Source organism: Ctenocephalides felis, unplaced genomic scaffold (genome assembly GCF_003426905.1).
Source record: "Ctenocephalides felis isolate EL2017-DRISC unplaced genomic scaffold, ASM342690v1 CF-g0.4_SCAFFOLD_01170, whole genome shotgun sequence".
Classification (NCBI taxonomy): domain Eukaryota; kingdom Metazoa; phylum Arthropoda; class Insecta; order Siphonaptera; family Pulicidae; genus Ctenocephalides; species Ctenocephalides felis.
The window spans coordinates 43,374,701-43,393,862 of NW_020537324.1; the positions used below are offsets into that span (position 1 = coordinate 43,374,701).

Consider the following 19,162-nt stretch of genomic DNA (forward strand, 5'->3'; position numbering starts at 1 on the left):
TCGGGAATATTCATAGTGCACTTATTCTCTCGATTGGTGGTTTAGTGCCATGTTCTGTGATATGATAACCAAGAAATTTTACTTTTGACGCTCCTAATATACATTTGTATGCATTGACTACTACACCATAATCCGTAAGTTGTTGGAACAGACAACAAAGATGTTGCTCGTGTTCTTTCGGATTTTTAGATGAAACCAAAATATCATCGACGCATGGAAAATAGTAGTGCAATCCTTGAGTCACTTCATCGATAAAAGGCTGGAAGGTTTGAGCTGCATTTCTCAGACCAAAGGTCATGAAAGGAAACTCATATTTCTATATTCAGCAAAGTTCTATTATTCAGCATTCTAAAATCTGCACAGTGTCTCAATGCATCATCTTTCTTCTTGACAAGATGCAATGGTGAAGACCAAGGACTATTTGACGGTCGTGCTATTCTTAGCTGCATCATGTCTTGGAATTCCTGCTTAAATATTTTTAATATTTCTATGGTCAACGGACGAGGTCGCGATCTGACAGGCGGTCCAGGAGTTGTTTTGATATAATGTACCGTCGTGTTCTTAATTTCCTATGGTAGGCCAGGTAATTTAGTCAAGTTTGGAAATTCTGAAAGAATTTTGCTAAATCTGCATGTTACGTTGACCGTTTTGATGCTTCCTTGTTGGACAGTACCTTTGCAACCTGTTTTGTTTGTAAATTAGTTGTTCCATCAATGAGTCTGGAATTCTTGATGTCGACGATAAGTCCAAATGCGTCAGGAAATCTGCAATTGTAATTTTATGTCTCCATAAGTGTGAATGGCAGTATTATTCGCAGCCGATAACATATAATCTGTTTCTTTTACCTTGTGAGTAATTAGCGATCGAGGACATATTCAGAGATCACTGCCGGTGTCCATTAAAAATTGGACTTTTGTGTCTTGTGCTTTTAGTGCCTGCCTTCTACGTTTTCCGCTTTGAGACATGGTTGAGAGCTTATCTCCAAACTTGTGGTGATACCAGCATAATCTGTAGTGTCCTCTACTGTTACTACGAACACGCGAATGACTTCTAGATTGAAAGCGTCGACGACCTCTACCTCGTTGATTACTTACTGTACTTGGGTGTCGCCGCACATTTGTTTGATATCAGCTGTTAATGCTATATGCTCGAAATGAAATCTTAAAAGAATTAAACAAATGTCGGTTTGTAATTTAGGACCAACATGCAAAATTTCGTTCAGGGAGGTAAATTCTAAATTTTTCGAAGATGCATCAAACACAACGCATAATGGCGTATTCTATCTTTTTCGACTGCAAAATGTAGAATATAATATCCATTTATAATTGAATAAAATCATTGACCTCATAATCTATCGGATAATAAGCGACAAAGGATAATTGGTTTAGAGCTAGGTAATCTTCTATAACGGCGGCATACTGTTTATGAAATTCGGGATATTTAAAAAATTTATTATCAAACATATGATACCGCATTAAGGCGAAAGTAAATGATTTATATAAGTTACTGCCTCCACTTTTAAAAGGTGGCGCTACTACATACCGTCCAGTAGTAGATCGCGTAGTAGTTGAAATGAAATGATTTTCGCATGCCGATTAGTAACGTCACAGTTATTGTAGATAGCCACACATATCTGTAAAAAGTTTCAAGATATCCTAATACTCACATCCAACTATTTCCGATAAAATGCTTTTGAATAAATATGTAAAAGAAAGGCTTAGTATTACCCCACGACACTTTTTAAGTAAGTCTAGTCGTTGTTTTCTTATTCACCACCTTACAATTAATGCTAGATTCTATAACAGCTAGATGGAATGAAATTTCCTGTCACAAACACTTACTTTACCTTGGTTTTTGGAATCTGTCAAGTTCAGAATCATGAACACTTACGATGAATTTATTGACCAATCTTATCTGAAAAATTTTGGCTCTTCTATTTTTCCAGCCCTAGCCGAATTAACTTTAGAAAACTGGAATTTTCTGTCCTATCAGCATAGATGCTTACTTCTATAACATACATGTGGATGACATTATTACTTTTATCTGCCCCACAAAATTTTAATTTATTAGACTACTTACCTTCAGTTCTTTTAACAAACATTCACAATTCACATTCGAGAAAAAAAACTAAATAATATTATTAACTTCTTAGACGTCAATTTTATTAAAAACGCAGATGATTGCATCCTCACTAATTGGTAGCAGAAACCTAATTCAGGGAGGTATTTAAATTTTTATTCTTAGTGTAGTAAATGGAGTGGTAAAAGGGTGTGACCTATAATATTTTACTGTGCTTCTATTTGCATGAAATTTTGGAAATAGGCTAATCTTACCCTTAAATTCAAAGTGAAAACAATTTGTACTCCGCCTACGCTCTCCCGGGGGGGGAGGGGTTTAATGCCACCATAAAAAAATATTCTGAAATTAAAAAATGACTGATTTGAATGTTATTTCAAATTTTCGAATATAATATATATGTGGTCCCACATAAAAAATTAATAACCCCAAAAGTATTATATGAGAAAATAATATTTATTTACTAATAATATATACAAAGTTTTCAGTTCGGTGTTCTTTAGTCAGATTTCCTTACTTGTTAACTTCCCGTAGGGTAAGTTATTGTAATGGGCCAAAAATCGGAATTGGAAATTTTTACATTTCTCGACGTTTTGAAGGTTTCTGAACATTTTGGCATACCTCAGAAAAAATGGATGTGTGTGTGTGTGTGTTTTGTATGTCCGCTTTTTTTCGTCCACATTTTCGGGCGCAAGGATCAACCGATTTGAGCGGTTTAAAAAACATTCGATTCCTATTGATAGGGAGATGTGCTAATTAGTTTTTGGCAAGGTCTAGCCGTTACAGAGATATGGAGCAAAGAGTGCAGAAAATAGAAAGCGAGTTTTTGAGAGCACGGATCAACCGATTTCAATGGTTTAAAAAACATTCGATTCCTATTGATAGGGAGATGTGCTGGCAAAGGTAGGCCCAGCGGTTTCGGAGATACAGAGCTAAATGTTAAAAAAATGGCAGTTTTTGAGAGAACTAAGCGTCCGATTTAAATGATTCAAAGAACTTTCTGCTTGTTTCAACAAAATAATTGATTTTAGAAAAAAAAAATTTTGTTTCTAATTTTTTTTTCAAAAATTTTTTTTTTGTAATTTTGGTTTGTACAAATGTTTACCCAAGTGCGTTTAGACTGTTTATGTACTGGAGCACTTTTCCAATTTTGTGAAAATTATTGAAAAATGTGAAAATGCCGCCAAGCTGAGCACAGTATAAGTAAAAATGTCGCACAGAATTATTTGCAAATGCAAACTGTGACTATGCGGGAGCACTTTTTCAATTTTGGGTAAATTTGGCAACTATTTTTTTTTTGAAATTTGATTCGAAATGAAATGACGATTGTTAATGTTCTGGAGATGATAAATTGATTTATTTATAATTAACTTTCCGTAGGGTAAGTCATAGTAATCGCAAAAAAAATCGAAAATGAAAATTTTTATATATCTTTACGTTTCAAAGGTTTCTGAATATGTTGGCATACCTTAGAGAAAATTGATGTATGTGTGTGTGTATGTGTGTGTGTGTGTGTGTGTGTGCATGTGTGTGTGTTCGGATACAAATTTTCGTCGACGATTTCGGGAACACGGATGAAGCAATTTGAATAATTAAAAAAACATTCGATTCGTATTGATAAGGAGACGTGCTGATTAGTTTTTGTCAAAGGCAGGTCTAGCCGTTCCGAAGATATGGGGAAAAAAGTGCCAAAAACGGTAACTCAGTTTTTAAGAGAACAGAGCGTCCGATTTGTATAATTCAAAAAACATTTTACTTGTATTAATAAGATGAAGATTGGATCAAATTTTCATGAAGATAGGTGTAGCGGTTTCGGAGATCTAGTAAAAAAAATAAAAAAAAAATAACATTTGGCGGTCAACAATAATCATTAGACATATGCATATCAAGTTATCAGATATTTTATAAAGATTTTAACAATAAGTATAAGTTTTGTTAACATTCCTATGGGTTCCGTACCAGTGTTTATCCGTTAGACGACGACGCGGCGTTTACGCGCTTCGATATTTAGTCTCTATGCATTTAAAGCAGTACGATTGCTTTGAGAAAAAGTTCAAAAATATTTCAAAATAAATTTTTCAACAAAAAGTAAGTTTTTGTCAAAAATTTATAGTTTCTCAAAAATCTATTTTTTCAGAGTAAATTTTTTCCAAAAATGTTAATCTTTTAAAAAAAAAAATTTTTGGTACGGGAAGTTCCAGCAATTTGCCTTAAGGCACGATGCCATGCGCCCCACTAGTTTGTGTTGACTTTTTGACCAGAAAAGAGATAGAGAAAGGTCGGTATGTCCTTAATATACCTGTAGCCTGACACCTTCCACATATTAGGAACCCTAATAGTGTGGAGGCTCGTGTACCTCTTTGCTACTATTTTGCAATATTAGGAGCGCTGGTATCGCTGCAATACCCTCCTGGCGAGTCAATGAAATTATGTTAATTTTATTAAATGCAAGGACGAACTACAATTTTAAACCGTGTTTTATATTGTTTGGAAGCATGTTCTGCAGCGCTGGATGGTATTACACTCGTGCTCTAATCGTCTTCTGTGGTGAAAGGGGGCTTGACTTGATCGACGGATACTTTTACATTGCGTTCTCCAATTTTGATTTTCAATATTTTGGGAGTTTTGATCTATGACTCCATATGGATTTCTATATGAACAAGAAAGCGCGGGGTGAAGTGAGTCTTCTCTAAGGAATACGAAATTTGCATCACCTAATTCTTTGTGTATAAAAGTTTTTTTTGATACATGTGAAGATGTAGGCTTTGCATGAATCGTTTGGAAATGACGATGTAGATTTCTCAGGAAGTCGCTAGTTGATATTTTCTTCCATGTGCTGCTTAAAAATTGACCAGGTAAACGAAGGAGTTCTCCGTATTCTAGTTCAGCACTGTTCATGTGCTACTTTTAATGTCTTCTTTTTTAAAAACTCAAAGTCTGACTAAAAAAAGGTCAGCGTAGCACATGAGAGCTTTTTGAGTGGCCTATGAGCACTTACAAATAAACGATGTAATTGTGGAAGATTGGCTATTGTAGGAGTGTGAGAAATTTCTTGTAGTTTAGTTGCCTTGGCCTTGGTCACTTGTTACAAGAGATGGAACAGCAAAGCGTTAAATCCAAGAATACAGAAAAATCCAGGTTACACTTTCTGCGGTAATATCTGATAGAGGAAATATTTCAAGTGAAAGTGTGTAATGATCTATAGCGGTAAATAGGTATTTGAAGCCTTTTGATTGAAGAAGTGGTCCGGCAATATCAATGTGAACATGCAAAAATCTGGCAAGTGGCAGTTTGAACTCTCCAAGTGGTGTGACTATATGTCGACCAATTTTGGAGCGTTGACAGGAGATGCAGCTGCGAGCGCAGATTCTACCATCCTTGTGAATGCCAGGCCAAACAAATCTACCCGTGATGAGTTTAGTTAGGGTTTTTATACTAGGATGAGATAGATTGTGCAGAGTATCAAAAGTGTGTCGCCTATGTTCAGCAGAAACATAAGGAAGTTACCAATTTTGAAAAATGTCACAATATAATGTTTCTTTGGTTCCTGGAATAGCTATGCGTTTCACCTTGAGTGCTGTATCTGATTTTAAGAGCGTAGAAAGTTCATCATCATCGTCTTGCAATTTAGCAATAACGGAGTAATCCGTGGGCGATGTTTTGGCTTCTGGTCTTGAGAAGGCGTCAACTACTATGTTTTGTTGTCCACTAACAAAGCAAACATCTGTTATGAACTGCGACAAGAAATTTAATTGATTTATTTGTATTGGGGGCAGCTTGTCTTTTTGTTGGAAAAAGGCATGAATTAAAGGTTTGTGGTCAGTAAACCAAATGAAATGCCTGCCTTCCAGTAAGCTTCGAAAATGTTGCATTGCTTCATAACCAACCAAAAGTTCTCGATAATATGCTGGCCAGAGTTGTTGTTTCTAAGATAGTTTAAAAAAATTCTAAAAGTTGCCAAGTGTCATTGATGTACTGCTTTAATACTGCACCGATAGAATGGTTGGATGCATTGCTAAATGTATTGACGTACTGCTATAATACTGCACCGATAGACCATGTGCTAATAATATTGCCAGTTCTTTCTTACAAGTCTTGAAGGTATCTTGAAGCTGTGGGTACTAAGAAATTCGCCGTGATCTAGATTTGGTAGATCTTGAGAGCAGCTTGTGTAGCAGAGCAAGAAATTTAGCTATATGAGGGACAAACCTGCGATAATAATTAAACATTCCTATAAAGATTTGCAGCTTTCAATAGGTTGCGGGAAGCGGATATGCTTGAAGATCGTTGATACGGTCTTGTGGTGGCAAAGTACGGTTTTTAGATATTTCATATCCAAGGAATGTAACTTTTCGTGAACCTAATACGCATTTTGTTGGGTTCATAACACCACTGTGGTCTTTCAAACGTTGAAATAGTTGCCGGAGATAATCTTGATGCTCTTCTATGGAAGTAGATGATACAAGAATATTGCCAAGGTATGCGTAACAAAAATCCAGACCTTGTGTAATCTCATTTATGAATCGCTGGATTGTCTGCTGCATTTTTTTGGCCGAAAGTCATGTAAGAAAATTGAAATAGCTCAAAGGGTTTTATTATTGCAGTTTTCGCGATATCATCGGGATGGACTAGTATCTGTTGAAATCGATTATTGAAAATGCAGTACATCCAAGTAAGTAAGGCGCGTAGTCCGCAAAATGGCGTACAGGATATTTGTCTGGAATGGTGCGCGAGTTGAGAAGCCGATAATCTCCGCAAGGACGCCACGTCAAATTTTTTTTCGTGTCGGATGTGAAGGTGAAGGCCATGCAATGCCTAATTCTACCATATTCCTCAATTCTTCTTAGGCTACACAAAGTAATTCTGGCTTGAGGCGCAGTGGTCAGAAGTAATGAATCTTTTTGTGTTTGTTTTCTTGACACAAGTCTGATGGTCTGGTGATGGATGGAAAATCAGATAGCAATTTTTTATATGCACTAGCTCCGTATATAGACTTGACACTTTGTACCCGAGAAAATGTGATACATCCTGGAGAAGACAGTGATGTTAGGTTGCCATGAAGACGTGAATTCTTTGTATCGATAATGATATTGTAATAAGCCAAAAGTCTGTTCCAAGAATAAGCATTGTTACGCCTACTACGATGAATGTCTAAGTAAAGTTTTTTCTTAGTTCGAAATCTAATTGTAAAATAATGTCCCTATACGTGCGTATGTTCGTTCCATTAACTGCAGACAATGTATAGTTTAGTTGTGGATTAGGTTTAGCAGTTAAGGATACACTAAAACGTCTGAACCTGTGTCGACCGAAAACTGTATCTTAGTTTTGCGATCACTGATGAAAAGGCGACGGCTTAATGGAGAGCAAGGATAGGTCGCCATCACTCCTTGCCGTTAGAGTTTTCTTCTTTGAACGTACAATGACCTCCACATTTTTTGCCTTCTTTCCGAATTTGGCATGGTACCGACAGAATGTATTTTGCTTGCGGAATGTGGAAGCACTTCTCGGTCTGTAGAAGTAGTTAGACCCGTCTTGTCGAAATGGACTACGGCTTCCATTTGCAGACTGATTGACTTTGCTACGGTAGGTAAACTTGGCTAATTGCTCCGTAAGATATTCGACACGCTGTATTAGTTGATCATTTTTATCAATAAGTTCTTGTATGATGTCCCGTTGTTGGTTGTTATAATTTGCAGCGATTACTGGCGGTTATGTAATCTCACATATTTTGTTGGCGAGCGATGCAAGTTCTTCCAGGTCTTCATTGATCTGTATTTGCAAAATTTGTTGAGTCTGGGTAAATGGCGGTAAATGTGGAGTGCGTAAAATTGCATCTAGTTCTCCTTTAGTATCCTGCATGTCTTCATTTATTACCTTTTTCTTGTTGTCTATGTGACACGCTATGTGGTCCAGTTCAGCGTTGGGGCCACCCCAATTATGTGGGGTGGTTCCACATATAAAAATTAATACACCACAAATATATGAGAAAATATTATTTATTTACTAATAATATATACAAAGTTTTCAGTTCGGTATACTTCAGTTAGATTTCCTTACTTGTTTGCCTGGTGTTGGCTTCTTCGGTCGGTGTGTCCTCAATATACCTGTAGCCCGACTCTTTCCACATATTAAGGTTCCCATTCACTAGGCAACCAGACAACCGAGTAATTTATGACAAAATGACTAATAAATGTCGAATTGTAAAAATTTTCGGTGTCTTAGGCAATCGAACAAAATATCATTTATTTTTCTTGAACATTGGAGAAAAGTTTGTATATTTCGAACGTGTAATGAGATAAAATCGACTTTTCTTGCAAATTTTAGTTTGCTTTAATTTTATTTAAACATAGATTTTTTATATAAAAAAAATCAATTAATCAAAAAATTATATTAAATCTTTTGATTTAACATTAATGTTGTTCATTTGCAACAGATGAATTTTGTCGTAAATATATAGCTCGAAATATTGTTCAAACGTAGTCCGATAGCAGTTATAACAAATTATTCACGTTTTACATTATATTAGCACCTAATAACCTGAAACATGGCCCTTAATCTTGGAATATACGTCTACATTTACAATAATGCCCATAACAAGAAAGAGTTGTGCAATGTCGATTTGAAAAGTGAAATTAAATTTCAACAGAATGACTCATATTTTTTGAGATGCAAATGAAAAACGAAAAACTTGAAAACAAATTCAATTATAATTGTTATAATTATTATGAAGGGAAAAAAACAAATTATTTGATTTTTATTTATATGGATAAAATGTGGTAAAATTAATGTATGTAATAATACAATTTTTGTAGTATGTAAAATATTTCTCATTAAATAATAATATATCACCTTGCCGTTCTTACTATATACATTTCAAGGATTTATTATATACTAGCTGACCCGGCAAACGTTGTTTTGCTAAGTAAGGTATATTCTAAACAATTTCCAGAGAATCAAAAATATTAATACTTTTTGTGTATAAGGATGTGTTGTTTGAATGCTATATAAAATGAGGTATTATAAAAGTTTTATATAACAAACATGGTATAATCCAATCCAAGTCTTTTTTGGTCTTTCGACTTCTTTTTAGATTCTGAATTTTGTGCATACTACTAAATAATACTACTGAGCTTATAGAAAATTTTCAAATTTTTGCGAGGAGAGATAGAAAATGAATTAAGTATTTGTTCTTTGACCTGCTTTTTGAAAAGTTTCAAGTAACATTCGATGAATTAAAGTAAATGTAAAACTCCAATATGACTTTGAGCAAATATTAATTATATTATAATACTCAAACCAACTACATCACAACAGATAACACATTTCACACGAACAATTATCTGGCTACGTTCTGTAAAACTGAAGTAGCTGGTACTTCATCATTGTAAAAATGTGCTTTTTTGCTGTCTTTCAAAAATTTGTTATCTAGACTTATTTACTCTATAGGCGGAGTAACTTGAAACGGCCAGATGGCAAACATATTTAATGTCTTATTTTAATTTTAAAGGTATTTTACAAAATAATTACATTTTTAACTGATGCTAAAAAACTACCAACGGAAGAAAATATTTTTAATGGATTTTCAAAGATTACCGTTTATCTTCCGATAGCAAAGTCATAAGAATCAAGGTTACAGCTGGTTAGGAATCTTTTTCCCTCTACTTTCAAATATTGTTGTTAAACAATGCATAACTTTACTGGTTTTTGACACATCGGTGGTAGAATTTTTCAACCCTGGATCTTCATATATTACTATCTATTCTTCGGTAAATTCTAGGAAATTATAAATGGGAAAACGCTATTCGACAAAATATCCCTGTAATCGATGCCAAATTTCTGAATTGAAATAACATAATTAAAAAATAATATATCCTAGAAAATGTTTTGTAAATATCAATGAGTATATAATTATACAAATGAGATCTTTCAGAGCACCGTGTTTGAGGAAAATATGATTTGCAAAAAAAGAGTGCTATAACGCCAAAAAGTGCATCTTCATATTAACATTTCAAAAGATTTGATATTTTGAGTTTCTAGTATCACTTGCGGCCCGTTTACTAACGTTTTTATATATAAATAAAACTACAAACAAACCTACTTAGTACAATTTAATCATAATTAAATAATATTGACGTAAAATATCCTATTGAACGTAATTGAACATCATTTGTCAAAAACGTTTGACATTTCACGGATTAGCAACCGTCCATTGTTTTATTTAGATTACGCTTATAGTTATTTCGTCAGGAAGGAAAACCCGACTTATATATATATATATATATATATATATAGAAGATAATCTATTTGAATTTATTTAAAACAATTGTTGATTATTTTTATTACTCGAATTTTTTATTACGGTGCATGAAGTTCCAGCAATTTGCATTAGGGCACGATGCCATGCACCACTAATTTTCTTAGCTATAAACCTTGCGGAGCCCGAGACCTTTCCAAAGAATGCAAAATTGTCGAAATCGGTTCGTGCGTTCCGGAGTTAAATCGTCAGGAAGAAAAACCCGACTTATTTGTATATATATAGAAGATAATCTATTTGAAATTATTTAAAACAATTATTGATTATTTTCATTACTCGAATTTTTAATTACGGTGCATGAAGTTCCAGCAATTTGCATTAGGGCACGATGCCATGCACCACTAATTTTCTTAGCTATAAACCTTGCGGAGCACGAGACCTTTCCAACGAATGCAAAATTGTCGAAATCGGTTCGTGCGTTCTGGAGTTATTTTGTCAGGAAGGAAAACCCGACTTATTTTTATATATATATAGAAGATAATCTATTTGAAATTAATTAAAATAATTGTTGATTATTTTATTACACGAATTTTTAATTACGGTGCATGAAGTTCCAGCAATTTGCATTAGGGCACGATGCCATGCACCACTAATTTCTTAGCTATAAACCTTGCGGAGCCCGAGACCTTTCCAACGAATGCAAAATTGTCGAAATCGGTTCGTGCGTTCTGGAGTTATTTTGTCAGACAGAAAACCCGACTTCTTTTTATATATATAGAAGATAATCTATTTGAAATTATTTAAATAATTGTTGATTATTTTTATTACTCGAATTTTTAATTACGGTGCATGAAGTTCCAGCAATTTGCATTAGGGCACGATGCCATGCACAACAAATTTTCTTAGCTATAAACCTTGCGGAGCCCGAGACCTTTCCAAGAATGCAAAATTGTCGAAATCGGTTCGTGCGTTCTGGAGTTATTTCGTCAGGAAGGAAAACCCGACTTATTTTTATATATATAGAAGATAATCTATTTGAAAATATTTAAAATAATTGTTGATTATTTTTATTACTCGAATTTTTAATTACGGTGCGCGAAGTTCCAGCAATTTGCATTAGGGCACAATGCCATGCACAACTAATTTTCTTAGCTATAAACCTTGCGGAGCCCGAGACCTTTCAACGAATGCAAAATTGTCGAAATCGGTTCGTGCGTTCTGGAGTTATTTCGTGAGGAAGGAAAACCCGACTTATTTATATATATATATAATATATATATATATATATATATATTATATATATATAGAAGAAGAAGAAGATAACTATTTGAAATGAAAATTTATATATTATTTTTATCTTAAACCATTGAATTCACTGATAGATTTTATTTTGCAAACTAAGGTGTGTTAACGGTTAATTAGAGAATTCGGGCTGTGGAAAAACTAGATTAAATTTTCGGTATGATTATTCCTGCTTGTTGTCATTAATGACAATGGTTAGTATAACAAAAAAGGAACAAAATGCATTAAACGCAAACTCTTTCTAAAAGAAATACCCAGACGCTATTGACAGACATTAAAGTTAGCGTACTATTTGATAATCTATTTGAAATTATTTAAAATATTTTTGCTTCTTCCAAACAAAATTTGTAGAGAATTTTGTATTATACAATAATGATAAGCAAAAAACCCATAGAAAATGAGATATTTACAAAAAAAGCTAAAAAAACCCGATTGTTGTGACCTTTGACCTTGAAATTTATTAGTTACGCACACCCTACCATATGTAGGTTTTGAGACAACTTTTAGGGTGTCAATATACAAGTATTTACAGACTTACAGATGGGTATCTCAAATTCCGAGGTGAAACACTAAAATGACTTGACTACAACAATCATGACTTTAACAAATCGCCACTGAATTTTTAGACCCCTCCTCCTAACGGACTACTAGTTTTTATTTTATAGCTATCTGACAAAATCATAAATTCTCGCAACGTGGGGGGGTGTTGACAAATTTTTGACGGGTAAAAACCGAAGTGGCTCTGATTCATCTAATATTGAAAAAGTACAATCATTATGACTTTAATACATTGCCATTGAATTTTTAGACCCTCCGACTATAAGTTTTTAATTTATAGCAATCTGACACAATCAATAGTTTTTATTTTATATCAATTAGAAATTTTTTGGGTAAAAAACAAAGTTCCTCTGATTCTACTAGTATTTGAATAGAACATTCATTATGACTTTAATAAATCGCCATTGATTTTTTAGACCCCTGCGACTACTAATTTTTATTTTATAGCAATCTGACAAAATCGACAATTCTCGCAACGGGGGAGTATTGACAAATTTTTCAGTTCAAAAACGAAGTTGCTTCGATTTGACATCTGTTACATCAGGAAATTTTTATGTGATTTCGCAAAAAGTTAGTTTATTATTGACTTCAAAATATTCTATTACATTACTAATTTAAACTAGTTTGGTGCATGGCATCGTGCCTTAAGGCAAATTGTTGAAACTTCCCGCACCGTAATTAAAAATCTTGGTATAGAACTCAAAAGATATTACACAAAATGTGTACACATTATTAAAATCTCTATAAAATATGTAATAATTTGATGTGCATATGTCCAATAAACATTTTTGACCGCCAAAGGACATTTTTTTAACTTATTTTTATTGGGAGTCCTTAACCGCTGAACCTGCCTTTCTGAAAATTTAATCAGTTTTTCGTCTTGTCAAAACAAGTAAAATGTTTTTTGAATTTTTAAAATTGGACGCTCCGTTCTCAAAAACTGAGTTACCGGTTTTGGCTCTTTTTTCCCCGTGTCTTCGAAACCGCTAGACCTGTCTCCGCTAATCAGCACGTCTCACTATCAATACAAATCAAATCGGTTATTCCATATACTGTCAATCAAATTATTCAAATCGGTTATTCCATATACTGTCGAAAATGTCGAAGACATATGCTTGAACCGTGAATTTTAAATATACACATATAAAAAAATAACACAAAATGTGTGCACATTATTAAAATCTCTATAAAATATCTGATAATTTAATGTACATATGTCGATATGTCCAATAAACATTTTTGACTGCCAAATGACATTTTTTTGTATATAGTAGGGCAAGACACAAGGTTCCAATTTGATTTTGACCAATTATATTGTGAAAACCAAACCAATTATATCAAAACAAATAGCACAAATCAAGCAAATAACTATATGACTAAGTTCAGTAAAACTCCGAGCTAACTCATCGTTGTGGAAATGTGTTTTTTGCTGTTTTTCAAATATTTGTAATCTGGTTCTTTTATTCCTTAGGTCTAATATCTTATTTTAATTTTAAATGGATTTCACAAAATAATAGCTACATTATTCAACCAATGCAAAATAACCCTGGAAATAACCTTGGTTTGGTATTTCATCAGAAATTTTCATCAGCAGAGTTGAAATAACTATTTATTTAATTTATCACTCGTAAAATTGTTTACTTTTTTGCTATTTTTTATTTTTTACGCATTTGACAGGTAAAGGATCATTTGACCATTATTATCCAATCAAGTAAATTGGGACAACTATTCGGCAAACAGTTCCAATGTCATATTTTAATTTTGACGGAATTTCACAAAATAATAGCAACATTATACAATGAAAAAAATCATTTTTATGAGTGCATTTTCTACAGATATAACACTGTAAAAAGCCATGATCTGTTTTTTTTTGTCAGAAATATTCATCAGAAGAGTTGCAATAACTATTTATTTAATTTAACTGTTGTTTACTTTTTCACTATTTTTTATTTTTTACGCCTTTGCGAGGGTAAAGATTCAATTGGTCCTTTTTACCCCACCAAGGTGAAAGCTTGTATAAAGTTTATATAAAAAAGAACCGTTAAATCTAACTTAAAAAACAATTAAATAATGTATTCGTAAAAATTATATTATGGTCTCGTAAACTAAGCAAAAGAATATACTTTCATCTCCTAATAGTAACATCGTAAGAATCAAGGTACTGGCTGGTTATACATCTTTTTCACTTTCAAAAATTGTTGTTAAAAATTCTTAACTTTACTGATTTCTGAAATATCGGTGGTAGACCTTTTTACCCGCGGACCTTAAAAAAGCGCGCTCAACCTATTATAAATATATATTTGTTTGAACGCATTGTTCAACTATCTCGCATATACAATTATTCTAAGTAAAATAACCCTTTGTTTTTTATAACTCTTTGTTTTATTTATAATAATTTCAAATGAATAATTCATACTATTTGAAAATAAATTAAAATATTTTTCATGTACTACTATAATATTTTTCTAATTTTAATTAATTATAAATGCCTGCGCAAGATTCTTCAAATAAATACTATATATACAAATAGTATACTAACATAATTGCGAACAATTTCTAATTAAATACATATAATTTACATAAATTTACGCATTATAAATATTTTCATATGTATAATATATGAATAAAATATAATATATATATATATATATATATATATATATATATATATAATACGTCACTCAATAAGTCCGTAGTATGGCACATAGATGATGTCGCTATGTAATAATCCACATGATTTGTAGAATATAGGAAGCACCAACATTAAGAAGATATCTGTCAAAATTTCATGCCAATCCGACGATTAGTTTACAAGTTAAATAGATTCAATTCAAATTCAATCAATTCAATCCGTAGCAAGCCATTCCGTGTGTTGATTTATCATTGGTTTTTGATGGGTAAAAATACCATCACAGCCAAATTATTGCTTGATAAGTGTTATCTGGACTCTGCCAAATGGAAGCAAACAGTGAAGAAGTGTTTTTCTGATTTTAACCGGAAAACAGAAATGCCCACCTAATCGTTTTGGAAAACCAAAAAGTAAAATTGCCTGAGATAGCGGACACCCTAAAGGCATCAATAGAACATATTGTGTTATTATTGTGTGTTAAACATATTGTTCACAAATATTTGAATAGAACAAAGCTCTGTACTAAATGGGTGCCGCGCGTACCCGCATTGGACCAAAAGCATAACGAGTTGATGATTCGTAAGTAAGAGGATTTGTGGCTGTTTATTCAAAATAAAACTGAGGTTTTGCTTCAATATATTACCACTGATATGACCTCTACACTTCGGAGTCAAATATACAGTCAGTCGAGTGGACTAGACATGATGAGGAGAAAAAATGCAAAGTAGTTCTCCCAAAATTTTTAAATCCCAAAGAAACGAGAATTAGTTTGTTTGGATTTCGCAAGATCTTTATCAACTATCTTGAGAAAGACCAGACCATCATAACGATAACATAACGATATTGGAGCAATTGAAGATTAAAATCGGAATAACGGCTCATAAAGACAACGCACCAAGTCACAAATCCGTGAAAATAGTGGCAAAAAAGACATTTGGGCTTGGAATTGCTTCCCTACTCACTTTATTCTTTATATCTGTTCCCCGGCGACCATATCCTGTTCTCAGATCTCAAAAAGATGTTCGCTGCAAACAAATTTTTGACGATTGAAGAGATGATCGCCGAAGTTTGTAACAAAGTACAAATCGCACCTACTATAAAAATGATAGTAGATAATAAAAAGTTCAAATTTCGCTATAATCTATATATTGTCCTTGAAGAAAATTATATAGAATTAAAAAAAGAATTTTGGACTATGGACTTATTGAATATATATATATATATATATATATATATATATATATATATAATATATATATATATATATATATCCGCCTTTTTGTATTATAAACTAAGAGCAAAAAAGCGGAAGGGAGATATTTGACAACCTATATATATATATATATATATATATATATATATATCAGGGTGGTCCTCAATAAAAATATTTTCGAATTTCTTTGCATTCAAGGGCTGAAATGCTTCCAAATTGATAAAAAAATCTGAAAGTTTTAGCTTTCAATATTATCGTTGTGATAGTCCGCACTCCACTAAAGTTTCTTATGAAAATAACATGGGAAAAATTCCTTTTGTTTATTGGAATTTTAGAATTCGGCGTCAAATAATACAAATTCAAAAAAAATTGAGATAACATTGTATTTGTTGATTTTGATCATAGTATTTATTAATAAAATTCTAAGAAAGATCCCATGGTATTTCCATAAGAAACTTTTGTTTCCCTTCATATTAAAGATGTGATATATATATATATATATATATATATATATATATATATATATTTATATTTATATATGTATGTTTGTATATATATATATATATATATATATATATATATATATATAATATGTACATATATTGTTACAATATGAACCAGCTAATTTATCGAATTAAAAAAAAAATCAATATTAAAAATAATAAGGTTTTCGTGTAATTTTGTAAACTAAAACTGTTTCAATCTTTTTGTGATAATCACCATTCGAAACGTATAAATATATAAGTTTAATATTAATTCATGTCGACGAATTTTAGCTCTCTCTATATATATATATATATATATATATATATATATATATATATATATATATAGTCATAAGTCTGAATTTGTTGTTGACAATAATAATCAAGATCTCACCAGTTTTAATTCTACGATAAGCTATTTTTAAGTACTTTTTAATTTTTTGCTAGTAATATTTCAAACTATATTGTTCTATTATTTAATTATTAATTTGGTTTCAGTTCCACTGATTGAAAGCTAGGACTATTGCCAGAATTCAGATTTTAAAATAAATTCTTGTTGATATTATACCCGAATTAATAGTTCTCTCTTTATTGTTATATATGGAGATATTATATATATCTATATAAATGTTTATTTATTTATACATTATAATATGTATATATTTATGTGTGTCTAATTTTAAGTCCTATGAACACATCATTGTATAAGAAACAAGTGTCACGGGCTCAATATCTATAAAAGATTTTCCAAAGTTTTTTTATTACAAAAATACATGTACTTTAATGTATTGCAAATCAATAAAATTGCGTAATATCACATAAAAGTAGGTACGCATTGCATACTCCAAAATCTTTGCGCCTAATTCTACATTTTCATATATTAACACAACTGCCGATAATAATAATAAGTGTCGAACATCAATTGTTCATCACCATTATTTTTTTTTGTCAACGGCACATTTATTTTAACATTGCGCAACGACTTGCTTCAATCATACTTATATACAAACAAACATGCATCAAACGTCCAATAATCTACATATGCGCTATTTTTATCACCATAACTCCACCGAAATGAACTTATATAGAGAACTAATGTACCTTGTCGCCAAATTTGCAAAATCCGCATGCAGCACTGACGGCAAGTTAATCACAAAAACATTTTTAAATCACTATAAGTCGCCGATTGCGACCGAATGTATCAAGTGGTACGCAACGCTGGACCTGCGTACCGATGCAGGAAGTCTGGCGGTGGCGGTAGTGTAGGATATACTTGCGCGAAGTAAGGATAAGCGGCAGGATGAAGAAGAAGCGGGTGCCCGGCGGCGCAGCTAGAGGATAGCACAAGGGCGGCGCCGGTGGCGGATCGGGTCCGATTAGACTCTCTATTGTAAAAGCTCGTTTGGGTCGTCGCGAATTATCAGCAGAAATAGGCTCAGTAGCACCTGCAGGTGGTGGCGATGGCATCAAGCGAGGTGACAACTGTGGTGCTATGTCCACAGATGGGGCTGCATCGTTCGGGGCGAAAAATAACCTGTTGATATTGGCCAACGCCGCTAGCTCATCGTTTAGTAGATCTTTATCATTTTTCAATAATTTGAATCGTTTCCGACGTCGCAACAAGCTTCCATTCTCAAACATATCAAAAGCTTGCGGATTGTAGAGCCCAGTATGCACCCTTCCCAGGCCTGTCGGGTCTTCGTGGAACCTTTATAAAGCAGTCATTAAACGATAAATTATGCGTAGAGAATTTTGCCACCGCTGAGTATTGCGCCTATAGTATGGAAAACGATCAGTTATAAACCTGTAGAGATATCACTTAATGGCAACTCTTTTCTGGTGAACTCCATATCGCCATTGCCGTCAATGATATATACGAATATGGAGGCTTTTGATCGCCATAAGACTCACGCGACGGACGTGGCATTCTTATGTTTCCTTGCACTGCTAATACGCGCACAACACAAAACAACACGTACTCACGGTTAAAGGCTCAACTTAATACTGGAGTTCGGCAATCACGCTGAATGAGTTCGGACTCCCCACCGCAAACTCCGCCTTCGGAACAAGTATCGCAGGGACGACGTTACAACAAGCGGATCGAACCAAACCCTCGCTGTTCTATCGTTTTATAACGACCCATGCTTGCTAAGCTAGGTCTCCTTTCTTATTTATGAGGCGTTCTCGTTAGCGCTGCACTTAATACGCCATGCTGTCAAATTTACTGGTACCTGTTATGCAGTCTAGTTAATGTACTTGGACAAATGATAAATAGCTAGTAAGCGAGAATCTAATGACTCCATTATTCACTTGATAGAAATTAATCGAATCTCATCGATGTAATCAAATCTTTACACGTCCAACAAAATCTAAAAAAAACTATATTTGAAAGTGTTTCAACTCAACACATGTGAACATATTGTTCTCCGTTTAAATTCAGTATTAAAATTGTAGAACACTTTGCGTGAGCAGTTATAAACCTGTAGAATCACTTAATGGCAAAATCTTTCTGGTGAACTCCATTCATATAATATTCTGAAAGATTTTCCCATTACCATTTCACACCGCAGTGCCCGAAATGGGCTTATTTTCAAATGAAAATATATTTTTAATCTTATTATTATTTATGAGAAATCTAGAATACT

General features: G+C 33.1%; 1 pseudogene; it reads right to left on the reverse strand.

Annotated features, from left to right (window-relative positions):
* Positions 1-308: 308 nt before the first annotated feature.
* Positions 309-18,444, reverse strand: LOC113367263 (annotated as a pseudogene).
* Between the last annotated feature and the right edge of the window lie 718 nt (positions 18,445-19,162).